Source organism: Heloderma suspectum, chromosome 9 (assembly GCF_057233095.1).
Source record: "Heloderma suspectum isolate Gila_16-S chromosome 9, 16-S_ref, whole genome shotgun sequence".
Classification (NCBI taxonomy): Eukaryota; Metazoa; Chordata; class Lepidosauria; order Squamata; family Helodermatidae; genus Heloderma; species Heloderma suspectum.
Window position 1 is genome coordinate 35007307 of NC_139466.1, and position 24853 is coordinate 35032159.

Sequence of the window (24853 nt, forward strand, 5' to 3'; positions counted from 1 at the left end):
ACTGTCATGGCATGGTAATTCCCTTTCTTGCTTAACCAATTTGGCCAGTTGAGATGAGAAAGACATGTGTTGGGTTGGGTTGTTATGTGAGTCCTTGTGTCTAAAAACAAGTATAGTGTTATCCGTATGCAGAGACCGAAGAAGTATAAATGTTTGCATTTGCATTGACTGAAAACCCATATTTTTATGTGTAAAGAGATGGAACTGTGTCACTTCACCCCAGAGAACTGCAAAAGCTGCAGGACAACAACATTCCAACATTTGACTCAAAAAAGAGGGAATTAGATGGTATTTTTGACATGAGATTTGCAGAGATTTCCATTTTTAAAGCAACCCTTCCACTTACCTGCAATTGTCTGTAGTTGGCTTGATGATGTGTCATGAGAGTCCAAAGAAGTGAACTGTACTGCATTCAAAGCATAGCTCCTGCTTGGGTCCAACTCCATGATCTCATCACTTATTGCATATGTCTCAGCCTAGCCCACACTGCAACAAAGTGAGACTGCTAAAGGCTGTTCTTATCCTCCACCACTAAATAGTTGAAAATTTCTTTGGTGGTGGTATAAAAATCTAGAAGAACTGTGACCCACAGAGAGAGAATAGTACTAATTCCCACAGCAATTGAATAAACCAGCCCTTCTATCAATTTGCCATAGCTGTTACAAGGCATGCACAGGAGGAAATAATGTTGATCTAGGTGGAATAATATTTAGAGCCACAGTGTCAGTTTCTGGCACAAATGTATTTGGTCATTGAAACAGCTGCTCCATCAATTAAAATTTTCTAATCAACTCTTATAAAGACTGACACCTTGAAATTAATTACGTATTACATATTTCCAGGCAATTATCATGGCAGTAAAGTTGGATGTGCACCTTTGGGGAATGAGGAATTATTCATGGCATCCCTCGCCATACTCATTGTAATCATTCATATTGATTTTGACATCAATGATTATTTTTGATAATCGGGTTTGCAGCTTTCCAAGTAATTAGATGCAGACAAATGTGGAGAGTTTTCATGTGATATAAAATTCCCACATTTTAAAACTTGTCCTTAGCTGCATGATTTCATGGGGGATAAAGAACCTATAGAGACACAGAGTTACATCTATTTTCACAAGGCAATTCAAAAGAGAATGTGCATTTCAGTAAACACTGCTTCTGAACAGCCACAGTCAGAAAAGTAGCTGCATCAAAATTGCACCTTTCTGTTCAATAACCCTAGTTTTCTGATCTGAGGAGGTTCTTTAATCCTTTTATCGGTAGCTTATTGATTTTTTACATTATCATTATAAACAATAATAAAATGAGAGAGAGAGAGAGAGAGAGAGAGAGAATTGAATTTCAGAAAAGCAACCCATTATTTCTTTGGATGGTACAAAATTATCCAGAAGAAAGGAAGCTTGCTTATTAATTAAATTATGCCCTTGTTAGTTGTCTGTAAATTCACTGCCCAGTCTTTTATCTTCATTGAGTTAGGTAAGATAAAGAGCAAAAATGGGGTGGGGGTGAGGCAAGAAGAGGTGGAAGAGAAGTTGTAACAGAAGAATGAAAGGAGGAATTATTGTAGGCTGACCATATGTACCATTTTAAATGGCACAATACTGTTTTTTTCATATTTCCCAACTGTCCCGTCATTTTAATATAAATGTCAATTTTGTCCCGTTTTTAATTTTTTGTAAAAAACTGAACGCGTTTATCATAACGCTCTATGCTAATCAATGCTTGCAGTAAAACTACTAGTGTGATGAAAGAGGAAGTTCCATTTACTTTACCCAGCCAGGGCCAGGCTTCTTGAGCTAGCAACAATTGGACGCCGCCCCCTTGCTTGTCTGCAGTGGCGAGGAATTCAAGAGGTGGTTGCTAAGCCCCATTCAGCATGTGGGAGCCAGGAGGGTGAGTCTAACTGTTATTTCTACCATCATTCCACCCATAGAGATTCTTTCTACCCAACGTTCAGTTTGATTTAGACTTTTCAGACTCATATTTCGGTTCAACAGGCTGTTAGCTATTTTTTTATTACTGCGGAACTCTCCCCTGTAATAAAAACCCTATCCCATTTTTTCATCCCAATATCCTGTTTTTGTCTCAAGGAAATATGGTCTAAATTATTGGGAGCAGAGCCGTAGGGTAGCAGGAAATCTTGAACCACTCATCATGACGGTCCACATAGCCACATACCCCAAGGAGAATCCATAAAATGCAAGTAGCTGTGTTGATCCATATCAACAAAACAGTTCTAGGAGTTTTCATCTCCACGGGGTCTTAGTTGACCATTCAAGACCAAGCCACCCCAGAATAGTTTGCATTGCAACAGGAGAAAAAAATCATATCCCTCCAGCTACTGTGGGGATTTCAGCTAAGCTCAGAGAGACCCTCTGAGGGGGCGAGGGGGGCAGATGATGCCAGTGCCCCTGCTAACATAAAAAAAAGTGCCAGCACATCATCCCTCTGAGCCCTAGAGCCACTGGAACCCTGCAGCAGAAGCCAGAATGGAATGATGGGTGAAATCAGTGTCAGTGTGAAAGTCAGCAATAAGGATTTGTGACAGGGTGTGGGTGAGAAAAGAGGGAGAGAAGCTACTGGAAACAGAGAAGTTCTGTTGGGTTATTTAATCTAAAATGTCCCTGCTTTCAGTAACTCATCTCCCTCTTTTCTTCAGTGTTCAGACTGCATTTTAATTTTGCACTTATGAACCAAAACATGAACTGAAGCTCAGATAATCCTTCGAAATTTGCACTTCTCTGAATTTTGTAATGGAGTTCTCCAATCAAAAAATGAGTACAAAAATATGTATGTTAGGGAAACGTTCACACAAAAGTGTGCATTCGTGAAAATAACATTCAAAAATACATTGTATGCAGAAAGTTGCATATCTGGCAAAATTGCATACAAAAATGAATATATTGGAAGAAATGTGCACAAAAATGCACATTTTTGTGCACAAAAATGTGTACAAATGTTCATGCAATCTTTTAAAAAAAAACTCAAGGTTCAGGATGAACCAAATTTAAGACTGGAAAAATGAGAGAGAAACCAAAATTGAAAGATTTGTCCCCATGTTATTAGAATCATTATTGTTATTACTGTTTCTCAAATGACTGCTTGTTCTGGGTGTTGATATGTTTCATAAATAAATACATGTTTAACAACCAGTATTCTGCTCTGGGTGATTTGTAAGGTTGACATATCTCACCCCACGTGGCTGACTTTGAAGTACACAGCTAAACACTTTATAACCTATAAAGTGTTGGCAGCTGGTATTTGGAAAGTCTGGATCCCATAACCTCCAGGGAACAAGGACTTATAAGAGACCCGAGATACATCACAGAAAGGCATGAGATGGGGATGGTTGTATGGCAACTGTGTTGGAAGGACTAGGGCCATGAGTCACTTAACCTGAGGTTGAAGGGTTAATATGTACCTGAGTAAGGTGGGAGGGGATCTCATATTGCCTTCTTCCTTGCCTCCTCCCTCTACTCTCCTAACCTTCTTCCATCTTCCTCCTGCAAGTGATGCTGACCATGGGGCTGACATCAGCCAACTTATGTTGAAATATATGCTTGTTATATCTCCAGTAAAGTCTGTTCCTAACCCACCACTTGAGTGTTTTTTGTCTACATCCATGGCTACTGATGAGGGGCTGATTCGGACTTCAAGTTGGAGAGGGTTGTAGCCAAGGAAGGTGGGTTTGTAGGGACCTATCCTCCACAAGGATATCCCAACCCCCTCTCAGGTTTCATAGATGATATAGATGGATGGATAGATAGATAGATAGATAGATAGATAGATAGATAGATAGATAGATAGACAGATCGATTTGGACAGCTCCCTTCTTTGCTTGGAAAACTGAGATGGGACACCAGTTTGTCAGCCAATTACTGACCAAACAATGACTGATGAACTGATAAGCACTAAGGGTTAGATTCTTATTTTTAAATTGTATAAAATTCAATAGTATTTTATGAATAATTAATGCCATAAAATAACTTTGTTAAATATTTGGCTACCTGTATTTAGATTCTGGCTCTTCTGCATTGATTTCTCCCTCCTTAGGTTCCTTCAAGACCAACTTTCTAGCTTCAGCCCTGTGACTAGTCAAGCAGCCAGATGAGATATTGGTGACAAATGCGGTTTCTTTCTTCTGTTTATCAATATTCTGAGTAATATTTGCTGACTTCTAACTGTCCAAAGGTCATTTTCACCACAGCAAAATGATAAAAGCAATAAAATTACCAGTGAATACACATATATATATGTCTGCCTGGAATGCTACCTTTGGAATTCTGCTAATGAATCTTTGAGGTGATTAGAAAGGACTGAGAGTCTATTTGAGGCTCATTTTCAGGGCGAGACTTTGCAGGTGCAGTATTTAAAAATGGAAGAGTTCCCCTGCCATCCTCTTACTTGAGTTCAGTTTATGGAACTTTCCATTCCAGGTTTAATCCAGGAAAAAGCATTGTGTGGAAGCCAACACAATGACACAGGCCTGTCATAACACCGCATTCAGGTTTAATCCAGAAAAAAACATTGTGTCAAATGCATTCATATCCCTATGAAGATTGGAGAGCAGATTTGAAACTGAAGGCTTCATGAGTTGAACTCCAAATACCCTCTTCTCATAAAAGATGGAACATAGTCCCCAACAGATGTTCAGACAAGGCACCACTTTTGTTCTATCACTACTACTGCTGCAGAATTCCACCAAGTGTCAGCTGCAGAGGGAAAGGTCAAGAAAAACTCTATTGCTATTGCCATCTCAGATCTAGGGATATCAGAGAATTCCGCCACGGATCTCGGTGAGGCTGAATGCCAGTGCATTCGGCCCCCCGAAATCCACGGCGAAACTAAGCCCCCGCCCCCCAACCCACGAAAGGCGCGCAAAACGGAGCACTTACCTGCTGCCGTCTGCGCTGACTTGCAAATGGCAGCCGCCCTGCGGCCGCCATTCACTTCTTCATCGTAGCCATGATAGGCTACGTAAATACTTACGTAGCCTATCACGGCTAATGCAGGAATGCCTTTTGCATCCCTGCAGAGGCCGTGATAGGCTACGTAAGTATTTACATAGCCTATCACAGCAAGCCAAAAAAAAAAAAACAGCGTACGCAAATGGCGGCGGCTATGGCGGCCACCATTTGCGTTCCCTATTTTTAGCCGTTTTAGCCTATGTAAATATTTACGTAGGCTATTACGGCGAAAAAAAGGGGAACTCAAATAGCGTAGTGGGCGCTATTTGCGTTCCTTTTTTTTTCACCGTAATAGCCTACAGAACTATTTACATAGGCTAAAACGGGGAAAAAACAAAGGAACGCAAATGGCGCCCACTACGCTATTTGTGTTCCCCTTTTTTTTGCCCTAATAGCCTACATAAATATTTACGTAGGCTAAAACAGCTAAAAATAGGGAACGCAAATGGCGGCCGCCATAGCTGCTGCCATTTGCGTACGCTGTTTTTTTTGGGGGGGTTGCCATGATAGGCTACATAGATACTTATGTAGCCTATTACGGCAGCTTCGCAGGACGCAAATGGCAGCCACTACAGCGGCCGTCATTTGCGTCCGCAGCAGCCCGTCGGTGGCCGGAACTCCGGCTGTGGACGGCCCTGGCCAGCGGCTCCGCGGAGCCGCCACAGAGCGGACCTGGCCCAGGGAAGTTTCTGGGGGGAGGGACGGAGCACCTACCCCCCACCGCGAATCCAAGCTGCGAAAAGGTAAGTGACTTTCGTACATCCCTACTCAGATCATCACCATCTGCCATCCACAGTGAAAGGGACAAGACATGCTCCTCCATTTTCCATCAGCACTGCAGTCCCTAAAAGTCCTTTAACTAAGAGTAACCAAGGCAGTGGCCAAATCCAGCCCCCCACTGATTTTCCATTAGGGTCTTGGGAAGCCCATGTGGTATAGTGGTTAGAATGCTAAATTGCGGCTCAGGAGACCCAGGTTCTAATCCGCACTTGACCATGAAGCTCACTGAGTCACTGACTCTCAGCCTAACCTATCACATAAGGTTGTTGTGAGGATAAAATGGAGGGGGAGGAGGAGGAGGAGGAGGAGGAGGAGGAGGAGGAGGAGGAGGAGGAGGAGGAGATCATTGACACTGCCTTGGGTTTCTTGGAGGAAATGTGGAATATAAATACAGTGGAGGCTGGTGGCTCCAGTTTCAGAGGGGTGGTGTTTCCATTCTGGGTTTAATTAGAACCAGCCTGAGCTCTAAAGGTGCTATCCAGGGTTCTAAGTTCATTTTGGGGATAGGTTTCAGCATCTTGGATAGCACCTTTATAGCTCTAGCAGGTTCTAACTAAAACCCAGAATGGAATCACCGCTCCTCCAAAACTGGAGCTACTAACCTCCACTGTATAAAGGTAACAAATGAATAAAGTAAATCATCTTCCACATGATGATTTTTAGGTTTGCTATAATTTTGTATTGAATTGTGGAAACCATTTTGTGCAACAGTGATTTTGTTAAGCTGTGCTTCAGCCATGCCAATGGAAAGGTGAGAAATAAATTTCAATCAATCCATTTTTTGTGTGTCTATACAGTCTACACACCAACTATACAAAGTCTACGGAGTTAACCAGAATGTCATACATAGTTGAGATAATTCAGACAATTTGCTATTGACTCAGAGTGTCTGTGTGTGTGTGTGTGTGTGTGTGCGCGCGCGCGCGCGCACCAATTTGCAACATGTTTTAATCGCAGCTGCCAAAATTTTGGCTCGGTTCCCCCTACCTTTGTAATTGAAGGTTTGGTATCTACTACTAGAAAGTGGACATAAATCTGAAAAGACCTTCCCAAGTAATGTGCAAGTAGTGAAGAAATGACCACATCATGTAAACTACTGTAGAAATGCCACTGGGGAAAAATATGTGAGTCAAACTTTTCACATCTTCAAAGCCACATGAACATGGATGTACTGCCACAGGAATTCTTGCCACATGATGGGTCAATAGAGCAGGCAGGAGGGCATGAAAAATCCTGTGAGTTAAAAGGCCTGTCTGAATCTTGCCACAGTCACATTTAGTAAATTAGGTGATGCAAATGGGGAAAGAAAAGTATTAGGGTATATGTGGAGAGAGGAGAAACACATTTCCTGGCAGTGGCCATGGTAAATTAGGGAGCAGCTGTAAGTCAGTGGTACAACACCTGTTTTGCATGCAGGCGGTCCCAGGTTTAATCCCCAGCATCTCCAGGTATGGATAGGAAATAATCCCACCTGAAACCCTGGAGACCCACTGTCAGTAAGAATGTCAGAGAAATCAGCAACGGAACCAAATGAGTTTGGATTTCCATAAATCCTGCCAGTGGATTCCACAGTGAACTGGCTTTTCCCGCGTCAGGCAGATTCCACTGACTTGCAGACTGGTTTTCTAACTTTTCCCAAATTTTGCACAAATTTCATTGTAGAAAAATATGCGAAATTTTAAAAATCTGGCCAAAATTCACATTTTCCCCATATGCTAAAGCATGAAAATGCACATTTGAGGGGAATTTATGCATTTGTGCAAAATGCGAATTTTTGCAAATCTGGGAACAAAAGAAATCCGATTCTGTTGATGGGTGGATGATGGAATGAAAGGCACCTGACAATCTGTGAAACACAGATGGAACAGATTTTACACAATCCATACATCCCTAACTGCCAGCCAGCACCAACAATACTGTGGTAGATGGACCAACGGAATGACTCAATATAACGCACCTTCCTATGTTCATGTGTTGGCAACCTCTATCCAAAGGCTTTCCCACAAGCACATTACAGCTTCAAAAGAAATATTAATTCCTTAGAAAGGCCAATAGTAACCAAGGGAGGTACCAAATCCAACCTCCCTCCTTCTCCAGGTTTCTCTTAAAGATCATCTCTCATATGATGTTACTTCTGCTTGCTGTGATTGTGTACCAAATTGTTGTAACCATTTGACACAACAGTGATTTATTTAGCTGCCCTCCAACAAAAAGATGGGAGATAAATCTGAGAAACAGATAACAGAAAGAGCTTTAGGAAATGTGTACAGGTCAGAAGGCATCAAATTTGATGGAAGATAAGGCTATATATTACCTCCAGTATCAGAGGCAGTTAAACCTCTATAGAGCCGTTGTTGGGGAATTCAAGTGAGAAGGAGTTATTACCCTCATGACCTGCTTGTGGACTTTCCATTGGAGCATTGAGATGGCCACTGAGCAAACAGAATGCTGCACTAGGGGTGTACGGATTCCCCACTGTCTGTTCCAGGGAGGAATCCGTGGGGGGGGGAGGTGATCCATTCCTCCCCCCCCCCGGAATCTTCCAGAGCAGTTCCGCTCTGCTCGGATTCCGGGGGGGGGGAACTGGCTTGGTGGGTGCTTACCTTCCCTCCTGCCAGTCAGAGCCGTTCACCTCCTCCCTGTCCCTGCCGATTGCCATGTCTTTAAAACAAAAAAAATGGCTATCGGGAGGATGTGCCCATAGACTTATACACAAATAGAGTCATGAATCTTGCGTACAAGTGTATGTGTCCCTAGGCTTATATGCCAGATTCATGGCTCTATTTTGTGTATACGTCTATGGGCACATCCTGCTGATCGCATGTGCCCATAGACTTAGACGCAAAATAGAGCAATGAATCTTGCATATAAGCCTATGGACACATAGACTTATACACAAGATTAATGACTCTATTTGCATATAAGTCTATGGGCACACCCTGCTGATAGCATGTGCCCATAGACTTAGACGCAAAATAGAGCCATGAATCTTGCGTATAAGCCTATGGACACATAGACTTATACACAAGATTAATGGCTCTATTTGCATATAAGTCTATGGGCACATCCTCCCGATCGCCTTTTTTTTTTTTTTTACGACACGGCAATCGGCAGGGACAGGGAGGAGGCGAACGGCTCTGGCTGGCAGGAAGCAGCCGAGTGCCGTTCCACCTCCAGTCCTCCTGGAGCAGAGGTAAGTTGTCCTGATCTGCTGCGGATTCCTGACATCCCTATGCTGCACTAGATAGGCCTTTGGTCTGATCCACGAGAGCATTTCTTATGATCTTCAGTTAGTTGGTGAAATATCTACATCACTCTTAGAGATGACAAAACAAATGTTGTTGAGTGTGTGCAGAAGGGGCTCGGAGATCTAGGGATAGGTGAGCATTTTGTTCAGTTCATTTTTTAATAAGAACTTATCAAAATTCACCAATTTCTTCATGGAATCATAGAACAGTAGTGTTGGAAGGGGCCTATAAGATCGTTGAGTCCAACCCCCTGCTCAGTCCAGGAATCCAAGTCAGAGCATCCCTGACAGATGGCTGTCCAGCCTCATCTTGAACGCCTCCAGTATGGGACAGCCCACCACCTCCCTAGGTCATTGGTTCCATTGTCGTATTGCTCTAACAGTCAGGAAGTTTTTCCTGATGTTCAGCCGAAATCTGGCTTCCTGTCACTTGAGCCCATTATTTATAGAATCATAGAATCATAGAATAGTAGGGTTGGAAGGGGCCTACAAAGCCATTGAGTCCAACCCCCTGCTCAATGCAGGAACCCAAGTCAGAGCATCCCCGACAGATGGCTGTCCAGCCTCATCTTAAATGCCTCCAGTGTGGGAGAGCCCACCACCTCCCTAGGTCATTGGTTCCATTGTCGTATTGCTCTCACAGTCAGGAAGTTTTTCCTGATGTTCAGCCAGAATCTGGCTTCCTGTCACTTGAGCCCATTATTCATAGAATCATAGAATAGCAGGGTTGGAAGGGGCCTACAAGGCCATCGAGTCCAACCCCCTGCTCAATGCAGGAACCCAAGTCAGAGCATCCCCGACAGATGGCTGTCCAGCCTCATCTTAAATGCCTCCAGTATGGGACAGCCCACCACCTCCCTAAGTCATTGGTTCCATTGTCGTATTGCTCTCACAGTCAGGAAGTTTTTCCTGATGTTCAGCCAGAATCTGGCTTCCTGTAACTTGAACCCATTATTTATAGAATCATAGAATCATAGAATAATAGGGTTGGAAGGAGCCTACAGGACCATCAGCCCCTGCCTAATGCAGGAATCCAAGTCAGAGCATCCCTGACAGATGGCTGTCCAGCCTCGTCTTGAATGCCTCCAGTGTGGGAGAGCCCACCACCTCCCTAAGTCATTGGTTCCATTGTTGTATTGCTCTCACAGTCAGGAAGTTTTTCCTGTTGTTCAGCCGGAATCTGGCTTCCTGTCACTTGAGCCCATTATTCCGTGTCCTGCACTCTGGGATGATTGAGAAGAGATCCTGGCCCTCCTCTCTGTGACAGCCTTTCAAGTACTTGAAGAGTGCTATCCTATCTCCCTTCAGTCTTCTCTTCTCAAGGCTAAACATGCCCAGTTATTTCAGTCTAAAGTCCAATGTGGGAGAAACCAAAAGTGACAGATCCATCCACCCAGGCCCAGGACTTTGAGTCCTTAGCTCCTGAAAGTCTAGCTTTGAATCCTGTGTATTCAATCATATGCTGAATTAGGATTGCCACCTCATTTCTCTGACACCTCATGTTTAACAGCTACATGGCACGCAAGTGCAACGTGGTCCTTTCCATGCTGGGAACAGCTGTACCTGTTGAAATTGGCTGGTGCTGATGGGTGAGAATTTTGCTAAAAAAAAAAAAAAAAAAAGTTTTTGATCAGAATTTACCAAAATGTGTGATATTCTTCATAAATGTATTTAATTTATTTATTTCTATGCTGCCGAACTGGTAGATGTGAGCAGTAAGGGGCATGGCTCCCGGCAGTATGCTATGAGCACATATCTTCAGCAGATAATGGCATCTTAGCAAACTGTAGTCAATGATCTCATGCACACCTTACAAAATGTATCTGAGTACATTTTTCAGGCAACCTCTAAAGGGCACATTTGCTATAGCAGAAGACAAATGTGACCTAGAAATCTCTCAACAACCTCTGCTTTGGTGGCCCTGGCTTGTCACTTGATCTCTGTCACTGAATTAAGAGAGCATCCTCCGCTCAATAAATGCCCCTTCAAACTCCACTAACTCACAGCTAATGGCACCAGTGACAGAAGGTAATGATGTGTCATTTATATTAAAATGTTTCTGGGTTGTTGTTGCCAGGCATTTTGGAAATACACCATCTGTTCTTCCAAGTGGGGGGATAACAGGACCATTGCTTAGAAAACACTGAGCCTTGATCATGGCTGATCCACAAGCAACCAGTTTTCACACTGTCACGAAAGAGAGGGAAGGGTTATATGGCAACAGGAAGTTTCCGAAAGAAGCATACGAATCATCTCTTTGATCATGCTCATTTCTCCTATACTCACAATCACAGCTCCAGCTGCAATCACCTTCCATTTCTCCATTGGCTTCTGCCTTACTTCTGTGCCTGAGATGCATTCTCTCTGCATCCCTGCCTCTTAGCTGCTCTCTGGAGTCTTAGTGTCCTGTGGGTGTTTCCTAGGGATGTGCGAATCAGCAGAGCTCGAGCTTGCCAAGGTTCTCTGAATTCCATCTCGAAGCTCGCTCTAGCTTGAGTCCATATCAGATTGCAAGCTTTGCATTTGTTTTCTTTTCACATGAAAATCCGTCCATATTTTTCCAAATGAACACATCAGCTGTGTGCATTTTTGAACTGAACGCATTCTTCTCCTATTGATTAAGGACGCAATCCTATGGCCACTAGTCAGTAGCTAGACAGCCATAGGGTTGGTCGGTTCCTAGCACCGACCTTGGAGCCTGCACTCTGAGGTTCACTCCCTGAGAACCAACCTCGACCCCCTCCTGCACCTCCTCATAGGCAGCACGGATTGGCCCTGTGCTTCACACTTGTAAGAGCAGTGCGGAGCAGGGAAAATGGGGCGTTCCCGGGGCGGGGAGGGAGGAAATTCTGATGCAACACTTCCTATGTGTCGTCCGGCCACCCCTTCCCGCACTCCGAGGTCCCACAGCTAGACAGCTGAAATTGGCTGTCTAGTTGCAAAAGCAGGATGGAGGAAGTGAGGAGATCCGCTCTTCACCACTCCTCCCGCCCTGCACTGGATTGGCCGTCACTCCCGGGGTCAGACGCAAGCTTCGATCCAGATAGGATTGGTCCTTCCAGCGTATTTGTGTGCGTTTCTCAAAAATATGTTTCTCAGGTGCATTTTTCAAATGTACACATGCTATCAAGAACATTTGGGGGGGTGGCTGTGAATCATATTGCAAGCCTGGAAACCTATGGATTTCAACAGCAGATTGCATCTGAGTCCATGTTTGGTCCAAAAGCTGTGAACTGGGTAAAATCCTGCTAAAAAAATAACTGAAATAAATTTCTCATATATCCCTACTCAAGTTAGAGTGAGCATTTCCTACTCCCCAAGCAGCCGTGGAGTGGGGTGGCAGCATCACACTGATATACCGTAGAGCAGACGATCACCACATGGATTACAACTCTGCCTGGGTTACCATTGAGGAGAGGCACCTGTGTCTGCTGGCCTGTGTTACTTCAGACTGCAGGAGTGCGCTTTCATGCCTGAATACTTCTCCACACAAACATGCCACTGTACGAAAGAAAACAGATGTCAGGGAAGATGACTCTAGCCTGGCATGCTCATTTTCTCTGTCTCCAGGAAATTCTTTTGTATGGAGGATCATCCCACCATGGATTCTTCAGGTAGGCCCTAAATACCAGCTCCCCTGTGTCCAGAGATTGCATTGCCATCCAAGGGGAGGCGCTGTTCGATCGAGGGTGAGCGGTTCCACCTGCTTCCCCCCCCCAAAAAAAAATCTGGTGACTTTAAAAGCAAGGCTGGAGCTGCAGCTTAGGAGTCTCTGCTTCAGCGGGAGGCGCTGTTCCAACCAAGGCATTTTTTTCCTCATCCGCTCTGCCCATCCCCCTGCCTGGGAAACCTTATAAGGAGCCCTGGATTATTGCAGTTCTGCTCTGGCATCTTTGCTGATGGGTTTTTGCTTTTGGCTATGTAGGAGGTAGGGATGTACGGACTGTGTAAAATCCACTCCATCTGTGTTTCACGGATTGTCAGGTGCTTTTTGTTCCATCATCTGCCCACAGACAGATGCATTTTTTTCATCATGCGGAGAAATACAGAAATAATTACATAAATATTTACATTAGTATTTACATTAGTATTTACATAAGTTACCTCAGTACGTAACATTTAGTGTATTGTCCACCATTCTGTTCAACGTTTCCTCAGCAGAAACCTACAGATTTATATGCGTAAATTTTGGGAAAGTAAAAAAAATCATCCAAAAGTCCACGGACTCTGCGCGGCCTGACTGAGAGGGTCACTCCGCAGTGGATTCCGCACATCGGATTCTTAGAAATCTGAGCTAATTTTAATCCATCGCAAATGTTTCCAGCATCCCTAGTAGGAGGTGTGTTGGGGCTGCAGGGTTTTTAGTTTTAGTTTTAAACAGCTGTTGTGATATTTCTGCTTTAAACTTGTATTTAGTGTATGGTTTGAATATTGTATTTGTATGTTTTTGTGAGCCACTTTGGGGGCCTTTTGGCCAAAAAGTGGCACAGAAATAAAGTATAACATATAACATCCTTGGATTAGGAAGACTCCAGCCATGAAGATACCAAGACAATGCAGCCATTGCTGTATCACAGCCTGAGGCTACTGAACCAGACAGGGCCACTTTAGGGGAGAAAGCCTCAGCTAATAGTAGGCAAAGCTAACCAGCCTAAAGGAAGCCAAAACAGTACTTAAGATTCAGTCACCATCTGCTCCTTGTTGGAGAAACATACAGGCAAGCTTGTCTGGCTTCCTGCCCCTACAGTTCATTCCTGTTCTTGCCTCTCTGAGAAACCTGACTCCTGCTTGGTTAGAATCCAACTGAACCTGACTTGCCTCAAGTCCTTAGTGTGAATTAGATCCACTGTAGACACCCTATCATCCAAACCTCATAGTACCCAGCATGCTCAGCACTTCAATCTGACTGGGCTCTCTGGCTGTAACAGAACCACCTTAGATGACCACATTAGACAGAACAAGTCCTATGGAATAAATGTTTGTGTTTTGTATGCAGGTGGTGACAGGTTTAAAGCCTGACCTCCAGGATTTGCATGTCGGGGGGCTCTGTTAACTACAAACCCCCTAAACTAGGATCCCCTCCAAACATATGCCAAAGATTTGTGCTGGTTTGGTGCTATTTTGTGCCACAAATCCCAAGTTTTGTGCCACCAACCACAACTGCGTACGGTTACATGAAGTGTGGATTCATATTCAACCCAACCAAAAAACCGATTGTCCTATTAGCTCCAAACCTGTGCCAAAGGTTTGTGTGCCATTTTGTGCCACAAATCCTGAGTTTTGTGCCACCACCCAAAGCGAGAAAATAACATACCCTTAGGTGTGGCCTGGCAAGTGTGAAAAATTCCACTTTCTCATATCAGCTCCAAAACTGCGCCAAGGTTTTGTGCTAGTTTTGTGCCATTTTCTGCCATGTCACAGTCACATCACAGGGGCAGGCCAAGATTTAATGTGGAGGAAGGAGGTGTACTGCAGGGGAACCACCTGGTAGCAGCTTTAAGTAAAAAATATGGAGTAAAAGGGCTTTCAGGTCCCAGGTCCCAAGACATGGTCTGAAGGCATATGAGGCAGCCACCTCACTGAAGATAAGCAGGTCTGGGTCTGCTCAGTGCTTGGAGGGGAGACCATCTGGGAACCACATGTAGCCACCTTGAGTTCCACAATGGAAGAAAGGTAGGATATAAATGTAATAAATAAATAAATAAATTTCAGAAAATGCTGCTTTTCAAGAGGGATGTGGCTGGTTGGCTGCAGATTGGCCACAATGTCCTGTGTTGCAAAGGTCCACAAACTGCTCTTTCTTCCCCCCGAATTACTTGTGTAGATTGCTCCCAAGTTTATGAACAAGATATTTAATCATCATCATATATATCAGGCATGCAGAATCTCTTTCAGCCCAAGGGACAACTTTCATTTTGGAGAAGCCGTCAGGGGCCACATTCCAGTGATGGGTGGAGCTGAAGGCAACAGGGGAAGAGCCAAAAACCCTAATATACCAGCATATTGTAGCTTAGATCTCTTACTGCCAGTAAGTCAGCCTTGGGAGGGGCATTTCAACCTTTGAGAATGGGGGGAAATACAGAAAAGCCCGAAAGCCACCAAACAATCAGTGGATGGGGAAAAGGGGCATGGTCTTCGGGAAATCCTGGAGCACTGGATTGGGATCCCTGGAGGGCTATATTGTCCCCCAAGCCTGAGGTTCTGCACCCCTGATATTCTACTAATAGAAACTTCAGGTGCTGAGTTTGGTGGCTAGTGTGGTGTAGTGGTTAGAGTGCTGGACTGGGACTCTGGAGATCCAGGTTCTAACCCCCACTCAGCCATGAAGCTCACTGGGTGACTTTGGGCCAGTCACTGACCCTGAGCCCAAACTACTTCACAGGGCTGTTGTGAGAATGAAATGGAAAGGAGGAAGACTATGTGAGCCACCTTTCCTTGGAAGAGGAGGGCAGGAAATAATAATAATAATAATAATAATAATAATAATAATAATAATAATAATAATAATAATAATAATATAACCAAAATGGAGCTACCAAGAAACAAGGGGGAGGTATCCACAAATCCCAAGACATGGTCTGAAGGCACATGAGGCAGCTACCTTGCTGAAGCTAAGCAGGTCTGGATCTGGTCAGTGCTTGGAGGGGAGACCACCTGGGAACCACATGTAGCCACCTTGAGTTCCACAATGGAAGAAAGGTGGGATACAGGTGAAATAAATAAATAAATCTTTGGGGGGGAACCCCAATTTTGCAGAAGTAGAAAAATGTTCAAAGTGAAAAATCCAAGGGGGGGGGACCAAAATAGTCAAATGAGAATGCTCATTGATTGTATGCTGAGAGTCTGAGGCTGGGCAGGGCAGAATGAGGGGAAATGAGATGGAGTATGCTGGAGGAAGGCATGGCTGGCTGGAACAGTGAACCGGAGCACTCCACACTGCAAGATTTTGTTGCAGGTCCCACTTGTGTGTATTATTAATGTTCAGTTTCATTTTCCAGTTAAGATATAAAAAGGCCTACAGAGATATCAGAGTTCAAAAGGAATGGCTGGATCGAAGAGGCTGAACATTCTTGGGGATGTTCTTACTGGCAGAAATCAAAACAGATTTCATGCTTTAATCCCATGAGACTAGAAGCATTTCCTTCTACCTCATGCTCTCCTCTGCTCTGTCCTGTTTGCAGATGTGATACTTTCCCATATGCAAAAACCACAGGAATCATGAAAGCAACCACTACAAATTCTCTTTCCATAAACACACAACTCCAGCATCAAAAGTCCAACTTCGGAGGAGAATTCAAAGTTGTATTAAAAATCTCTTCAGTGCCCTTTGTCAGCATAGACTCCAGGCAGAAGTTGGTGATTATCATCGTGCTGACTCAAGCAGTCTAGATACTTTAAAGAAACCTCAAGAAAATTGGCTTCAAGGAGAAATACCCCATACATTTCTAGCAAGCTGATTCCACAGAAGAAGAGGGGAAATGCGTATATTTATGCTCCACTCCAATTATGCTAGCCAAATCTTCCACATTGTTGTTCCTTTGTCTTATAATTAATTTTCTTCACATCCAATGCAACACAGCCTTGAAATGTCACACTAAAACCATTCTCAGTTCACAGTTGCTTTTAATTTTAAACAGTTTGGCATAGTGACCAAATTATAGCTCACATTATTATTGTTATTCATATACACACACACACACGTACAGTCAGGGCCAGAAATATTGGAACAAGGATAACTGTTTTGGCATGGTTAGTGCCCCACTTTTGTCAAACCCCTTGAATTACAGTTGAAAGTCCTGACTTCACTCCCATCTGGGTGTGTTTCCTTTCAACTTCAATGTGGTGGTGTACAGAGGCCAACTGCCAAAACAGTTATCCTTGTTCCAATATTTCTGGCCCTGACTGTATGTGTGTGTGTGAGAGAGATCAGTATCTCCTGGTAGATCTCTGGGTGATGTGAAATAGATCAGCAAAGATCTCTGACTCTCAATTATTTAGCAGTGATGGCCACCAATTTGGATGGGTTTAAAAAGGGGTTAGACAAATTCCTGGAGGAAAAGGATATCAATGGCTACTAGTCCTGATGGCTATGTGCTACCTCAGGGGGCCGTCGCTCACTGTGATAGAGCACGTGCTTTGCATGCGGAAGGTCTCAGGTTCGATCCCCAGCTTCTCCACATAGGGTGAGGAAAGCATCCTGCCTGAAACCCTGGAGAGCTGCTGCCAGTCAGTGTCAACAATACTGGGCTAGATGGGCCAATGGTCTGTCTCAGTATGAGGCAGCTTCCTATCATCCTATGGCTCCAGTGTCAGAGACATATGTCTCTCTACACCAGTTACTGGGGAACTTGGGCAGGAGGGTGCTGATACACTCATGTCCTGCTTGTGAGTTCCAGGTCGACAGCTGGTTGGCCACTGTGTGAACAGAATGCTGGACTAGATGGACCCTTGGTCTGATCCAGCAGGGCTCTTCTTGTGTTCTTATGTTCTTAGCAGCAATAAAATGACTCCCTTCCCACCCTAAATTGTACCACTGAACTTAAGAAGTGTGAGGTAACCAGGAGTGGATTTTTGTGTGGATGGACTGAGAGCCCCATTCCATTCTGGTATTGAAAATAAATTCCTCCTCTCAGAGTTCTTTAATTCTAACAGCCTTTATTTTGTACCAATTGATGAATCCAGTTGGTGAATCTCAAGGTTCTAGTAAAGCAAAAACAAAAACAAAACACAGCAGATCTCACAAGCATAAAGTCTGCCCATCCCTGGATTAAAAGATAAGACAGTCCCTGACCTCAGGATCACAATATATTAGACATGACACCAAAAGAAAAAGGTATGAGGAAGGAGGAGGAAAACAAGCAAGTTCAGACACCGGCTCTTGAAGTTACGTAATTTCAGTGGCATCATCTGATCTAGGTAGGTGGGCCTTCCGGGCTTTATAGGTGCACACACATCCCAGAAGCTCTTAGCCCCCTGGCTGACAACACAGCGTGCTTCCTTTCTACTCTGCAGTTCTGGCTCAACTGGCAGCTGGAGCAGAGTGTTCTTTCTGCCAGAATAGGTGGAAGCAAGGTCCCTGCAGGGGCCTCTTCTCTGGCCGATGGATGGGGCCAGGTTGGTCTACCTTTTGCCATGATGTTCTTCCCAGGAGGCAGAGGAGGCAGCCTCCCATTGACCCTTGTACTCTTGGCCAATGGCAGAGGCCAGAGTGTCCTACATCTGTGTATGTAGTATTTTCACTCCACTTATTATTAGTATAGTCAGTGGAGGCTGGTGGCTCCTATTTCAAAGAGGCAGTAAATCCACTCTGGGTTTCAGTCAGAACAGTCAGAACTTTAAAGGAGCACTCCAAAGTGCTGAACCCTATCCCCGAAATGGATTCAGCACCTTGGATAGCTCCTCTAAAGAGGATATGTTTCAAAAGGATGTGCTACGTACCAAAACAGGCCCAGAGAGGGACACCCTCCCCAAAAAATGATGTATAAAAATCCCTTGCAACTGCAGCCTGGATGGCAAGAGAAGCAAAGTTTGGGGCAGGTGTCTTCTATCTTTCTCAGTTTGTCTAGGTTAAAGTGTCCCCTTCCTGCCCCACCCTGCCCCAGTAATAGTCTGCTGTGTCCCCATCCTCTGTCTGATGGGTCTTCTTCAGAATCACCTGCAGCCCAAGAAGATCCCTCTCCTCCTCCACCACTCTGTGAAACCCAGGGTCCCATAGATGGCAACCCAGCCCCACTAGAGTGCAAACCTGCATAGTGGAGCATGACCTCTTAAATGCACAAGCAGGCTCCCTCCTGGGAGGTGGGGCTTCACACATACACTCCTCATTGCAGGACTACTTCAACCAGGGGTGGGCAACTTATGGCCCTCCAAATGCTTTGGCCTATAATTCACATCATCCCATGAAGTTTCCTATACAGAGGGATTTCACCACATTTCATGTTAGCCAAATTGAGTGGAATATGAGCCAATAATGTGATGTGGCTGCAAAAAGGCAAATGCTATTGTGGGCTGCATTAATAGAAGGTGTTGTTGTTGTTGTTGTTCAGTCGTTCAGTTGTGCCCGACTCTTTGTTACCCAATGGACCATAGCATGCCAGGCCTTCCTGTCCTCTGCTCTCCCCTGGAGTGTGCTCAAGTTCATATTCATTGCATTGGTGATGCTATCTAGCCATCTCATCCTCTGTCATCCCCTTCTCCTTTTGCCTTCAGTCTTTCCCAGCATCAGGGTCTTTTCCAGAGAGTTTTCTCTTCGCATTAGGTGGCCAAAATATTTGAGCTTCAGCTTCAGTATCTGTCCTTCCAATGAGTACTCAGGGTTGATTTCCTTTAGGATGGACTGATTTGACCTCCTTGCAGACCAGGGGACTCGTAAGAGTCTTCTCAAGCACCACAGTTCGAAAGCATCAATTCTTCGGCGCTCAGCCTTCCTTATAGTCCAGCTCTCACAGCCATACATTACTACTGGGAAAACCATAGCTTTGATTAGACAGACCTTTGTCGGCAAGGTGATGTCTCTGCTTCTTACTATGCTGTCTAGGTTGGCCATAGCTTTCCTCCCAAGGAGCAAGCGTCTTTTAATTTCATGGCTACAGTCACCGTCTGTGGTAATCTTGGAACCCAAGAAAGGAAAATCTGTCGCTGCTTCCATTTCTTCCCCTTCTATACGCCAGGAAGTGATGGGGCCAGATGCCATGATCTTCGTTTTTTTAATGTTGAGTTTCAAACCAGCTTTTGCACTCTCCTCTTTTACCCTCAACAAGAGGCTCTTGAGATCCTCTTCGCTTTCTGCCATTAGGGTGGTATCGTCTGCATATCGGAGGTTGTTGATAATTCTCCCAGCAATCTTAATTCCGACCTCTGATTCATCCAACCCGGCATTTCTCATGATGTAGTCTGCATATAAGTTAAATAAGCAGGGTGACAATATGCAGCCTTGTCGTACTCCTTTCCCAATTTTGAACCACTCGGTTGTTCCATGTCTGGTTCTTACTGTTGCTTCTTGACCCTTGTACAGGTTTCTCAGGAGACAAGTAAGGTGGTCTGGTACTCCCATCACTTTAAAAATTTGCCACAGTTTGTTGTGATCCACACAATCAAAGGCTTTAGCATAGTCAATGAAGCAGAAATAGACGTTTTTCTGGAATTCTCTTGCTTTCTCCATGATCCAGCGAACGTTGGTGATTTGATCTCTAGTTCCTCTGCCTCTTCGAAAACCCAGCTTGTACTTCCGGTAGTTCTCGGTTCGCATACTGCTGAAGCCTAGCTTGTAGGATTTTGAGCATCACCTTGCTGGCATGTGAAATGAGCACAATTGTGCGGTAGTTTGAACACTCTTTGGCGTTGCCCTTCTTTGGAATTGGAATGTAAACTGACCTTTTCCAGTCTTGTGGCCACTTTTGAGTGTTCCAGATTTGTTGGCATATTGAATGCAGCACTTAACAGCATCATCTTTTAGGATTTTAAATAGCTCAGCTGGGATACTGTCATCTCCACTAGCTTTGTTGTTACTAATGCTTCCTAAGGCCCACTTGACTTCACTCTCGAGGGTGTCCAGCTCAAGTTCAGTGACCGCACTATCATGGCTATCAGGGACATTCAGATCTTTCCTGTATAGTTCTTCTGTGTATTCTTGCCACCTCTTCTTAATCTCATCAGCTTCTGTGAGGTCCCTGCCTTCTTTGTCCTTTATCATGCCCGTCTTTGCACAAAACGTTCCCTTGAGATCTCCAATTTTCTTGAAGAGATCTCTAGTCTTTCCCATTCTGTTGTTTTCCTCAATTTCTTTGCATTGTTCATTGAAGAAGGCCTTCTTGTCTCTCCTTGCTATTCTCTGGAACTCTGCATTCAGCTGGATATATCTTCCCTTTTCTCCCTTGCTTTTCGCTTCCCTTCTTTCCTCAGCTACTTGTAAAGCCTCATCAGACAGCCACTTGGCTTTCTTGCATTTCTTTTTCTTTGGGATGGATTTTGTTGCTGCCTCCTGAACAATGTTACAGACCTCCATCCATCGTTCCTCAGGCACTCTGTCTATCAGGTCTAATCCCTGAAATCTATTCCTCACCTCCACTGTATATTCATAAGGGATATGATTTAGGTCATACCTGAATGGTTTAGTGGTTTTCCCTACGTTCTTCAATTTCAGCTGAAATTTTGCAACAAGAAGCTCATGATCTGAGCCACAGTCAGCTCCAGGTCTTGTTTTTACTGACTGTATGGAGCTTTTCCATCTTTGGCTGCAAAGGACATAATCAATCTGATTTTGATATTGACCATCTGGTGATGTCCATGTGTACAGTCGTCTCTTGTGCTGTTGGGAAAGAGTGTTTGCTATGATCAGCGTGTTCTCTTGGCAAAACTCTATTAGCTTTTGTCCTGCTTCATTTTGTACACCAAGGCCATGCTTGCCTGTTATCCCAGTGATTTCTTGACTTCCTACTTTAGCATTCCAATCCCCTATGATGAAGAGGACATCTTTTTTTGGTGTTAGTTCTACAAGGTGTTGTAGGTCTTCATAGAACCGATCAACCTCAGCTTCTTCGGCATCAGTGGTTGGGGCATAGACCTGAATTACTGTGATGTTGAATGGTTTGCCTTGGATTCGTACTGAGATCATTCTGTCGTTTTTAAGATTGTACCCCAGTACTGCTTTTCCCACCCTTTTGTTGACTATGAGTGCTACTCCATTTCTTCTAAGGGATTCTTGCCCACAGTAGTAGATATGATGGTCACCTGAATTAAATTCGCCCATGCCTGTCCATTTGAGTTCGCTGATTCCCAAGATGTCAATGTTCAATCTTGCCATTTCATGTTTGACCACCTCCAGCTTACCTTGATTCATTGATCTGACATTCCAGGTTCCTAAACAATATTGTTCTTTACAGCATCGGACTTTCTTTTCACCACCACACACATCCACAGCTGAGTGTCCTTTCGGCTTTGGCCAAGCCGCTTCACTCTTTCTGGCGCTACTTGGAAATACCCTCTGCTCTTCCCCAGTAGTATATAGGACACCTTCCGACCTGAGGGGCTCATCTTCCAGCGTCATCTCTTTTAGCCTTGTGATACATTCCATGGGGTTTTCTTGGCAAGAATACTGGAGTGGGTTGCCATTTCCTTCCCCAGTGGACGACATTTGTCAGAACTGTCTGCCATGACCTGTCCGTCTTGGGTGGCCCTGCACGGCATAGCTTATGGCTTCACTGAGTTACGCAAGCTCCTTCGCCACAACAAGGCAGTGATCCATGAAGGGGATAAATATTAATATTAATATTAATAGAAGTATAGCTTCCAAATCACGTGAAGTACTAGTTCCCCTCAGCACTGGTTAGGCCTCATCTGGAGTACTGTGTCCAGTTTTGGGCACCACACTTTAAGAAGGATGCAAACTGGAGAGGGTTCAGAGGAGGGCAACAAAGAGGATCAGGGGACTGGAAACAAAGCCCTATGAGGAGAGACTGAAAGAACTGGGCATGTTCAGCCTTGAGAAGAGAAGACTGAGGAGAGATATGATAGTGCTCTTCAAGTACTTGAAAGGTTGTCTCAGAGAGGAAGGCCAGGATTTCTTCTTGATCATCCCAGAGTGCAGAACATGGAATAATAGGCTCATGTTACAGGAAGCCAGATTCCTGCTGAACATCAGGAAAAACGTCCTGACTGTTAGAGCAATACGACAATGGAACCAATTACCTAGGGAGGTGGTGGGCTCTCCCACACTGGAGGAGGCCTTCAAGATGAAGCTGGACAGCCATCTGTCAGGGATGCTTTGACTTGGATACCTGCATTGAGCAGGGGGTTGGACTCAATGTTCTTATAGGTCCCTTCCAACCCTACTATTCTATGATTCTATGAATTGCAGTTTCATCCATAGTGCATCCTCTGCAACAGGGCTAGGCTACTTACGATGCTCCAGATGTTTTGGCCTACAACTCACGTCAGCTCTAGCCATCATAGCCAATGGAGAGGGATCATGGGAGGTGTAGGCCAGAATGTCTGGAGTCCCAGAAGTTGCTCACCACTGACTTAAACCATCTTTCACCTGCCTGATGCCCTCTGATGTTTTGGATGAAAACTCCCAACATCCCTGACGATTGCCTGGGGATGATGGGTATCAGTCCAAAATATATGGAGAGCACCAGGTTGTGAAAGGCTGACTTAAACCCTCCATTGGCTTCAGAGACCAGTGCTGGAAGGACACACCAGCCCCCTGTCTGTCTTGGTCTTGCATCCAGCACCCCAGGGAGCTATCCATGGTGCTGATCACTTGCTGCTTCACAATATCCAACCAGTCCAGGATGGTCATGCAGGCCCCAACCTGGAACAGGAGAGGCCCAGAAGTGCTGCTTTCTTGTAGATATACTGTACATGTGTTCACAACTTACAGGATAGTGTTCATTGTCAATGCTGCTGACAATCTTGGAGGTAAAACTGGTGAAATGAATTGCTGTTCCAACAGATGAAATGATATTGTGATTTGACTGATGTTTAACTACCGTTATACCATCGTGTTAAAGAAAGAACTTGGAATGGCCTTTGGTTAATGCAGATGATCTGACTTCTTCCACATCCTTTTCCATATTTATTTCCCCATCCCTGAAGAAATACTTAGTTTTTGACATTCAGCCCAGATGACTGTGGAAAGGGGAGGGCAGTCAATTTCCAAGGCAACTAGTTGTGTTATCTAGATTCCTAGGTTTCAGGAGTGTGGTAGAAATCAAGACTCAGATCATTATGCTTCCATTAATATCAGCATATGAGTGCACAAATATTATGTTACAGCCAGTATTCACAGCTACTCTTAATGTGGAAACAAGCTTGAAAAAGTCTTCATGAGTTTTTGGTCTTCTATGGCACCTTATTGAAGATTGCTCTTCATTAAGTGACCTGGTGGCACTGTTTCATTTGTCTAATTATTTTATGCTCTTCAAAATGAGTGCATTTCTTGCAGACTTACTTGGATTTCACAGACATCACTGCTTGTATCATTTATCATCTACGACATCCACATTCAACTCATGTGTGAAGGTAAAGGGTTTATAAAGGGGGCTGCTCTAAATGCAGTTATTGCCCATGTTTCACAACATACCTTGAACACAGGTAAGTTTGAGGAGGGGAGGGAGATTTAAACTATTCAGCCCATAGCATTGTCTAAATTTTGGTTCAGAATCAAGTTCAAGGAATAAAGAAACAGGAATGGGTTTGAAGTAATACTGTGCTGAAAATAACTCCCACATTTTTTACCATTATAATTCAATATGAAAGAAAAGAAATTGCTTTGGAAAATAAATTCAATGGGGAAGAAAATTTTGGAGAAATTCTTGGGGTTGGGGTTGGGTTTCTTGCACTTACTTACTTAGGAGGTGGCTGTAGAGTGCAAGCAAGTGTCCTGTTTTCATGGTACAATCATCTGTCTGTAGCCTCTTTGGCTTGCCACACTTCAATTAAGGCTCAGGGGAAGCCATCCTAAGTTAATTCCTCCCTAGGGCTTTTTTTAGATCAGGAAACACAATTAGCCCAGGAGGCTGCAAAGCAATGAAGAGGCGTGTAATAGAAAGAAACTACACACAGAGGACTCTTGGCCACTTTGCAGTGATTAAGTAAGCTCAAAAACATCACAAAAGTAAATCATAGAATACCCTGAGAAGGAAGCAGAACAATGGAAGCTTCTTTCATGGAGGAAGAAAATTTTCGGGAAACTGGAGGACAGATTTTAGCACAGCACTACCTCCACCTCTTCCCTGGATGCAGGGCATGCACCTCTTCCCTTGTGTGGATGCAAAACCAGGGCTGGCCTGCCAACACAGTTGATGCTGTTCACACTTAGTGACAGTGCAAGAAACCAAAAACCCTTAGGGAAA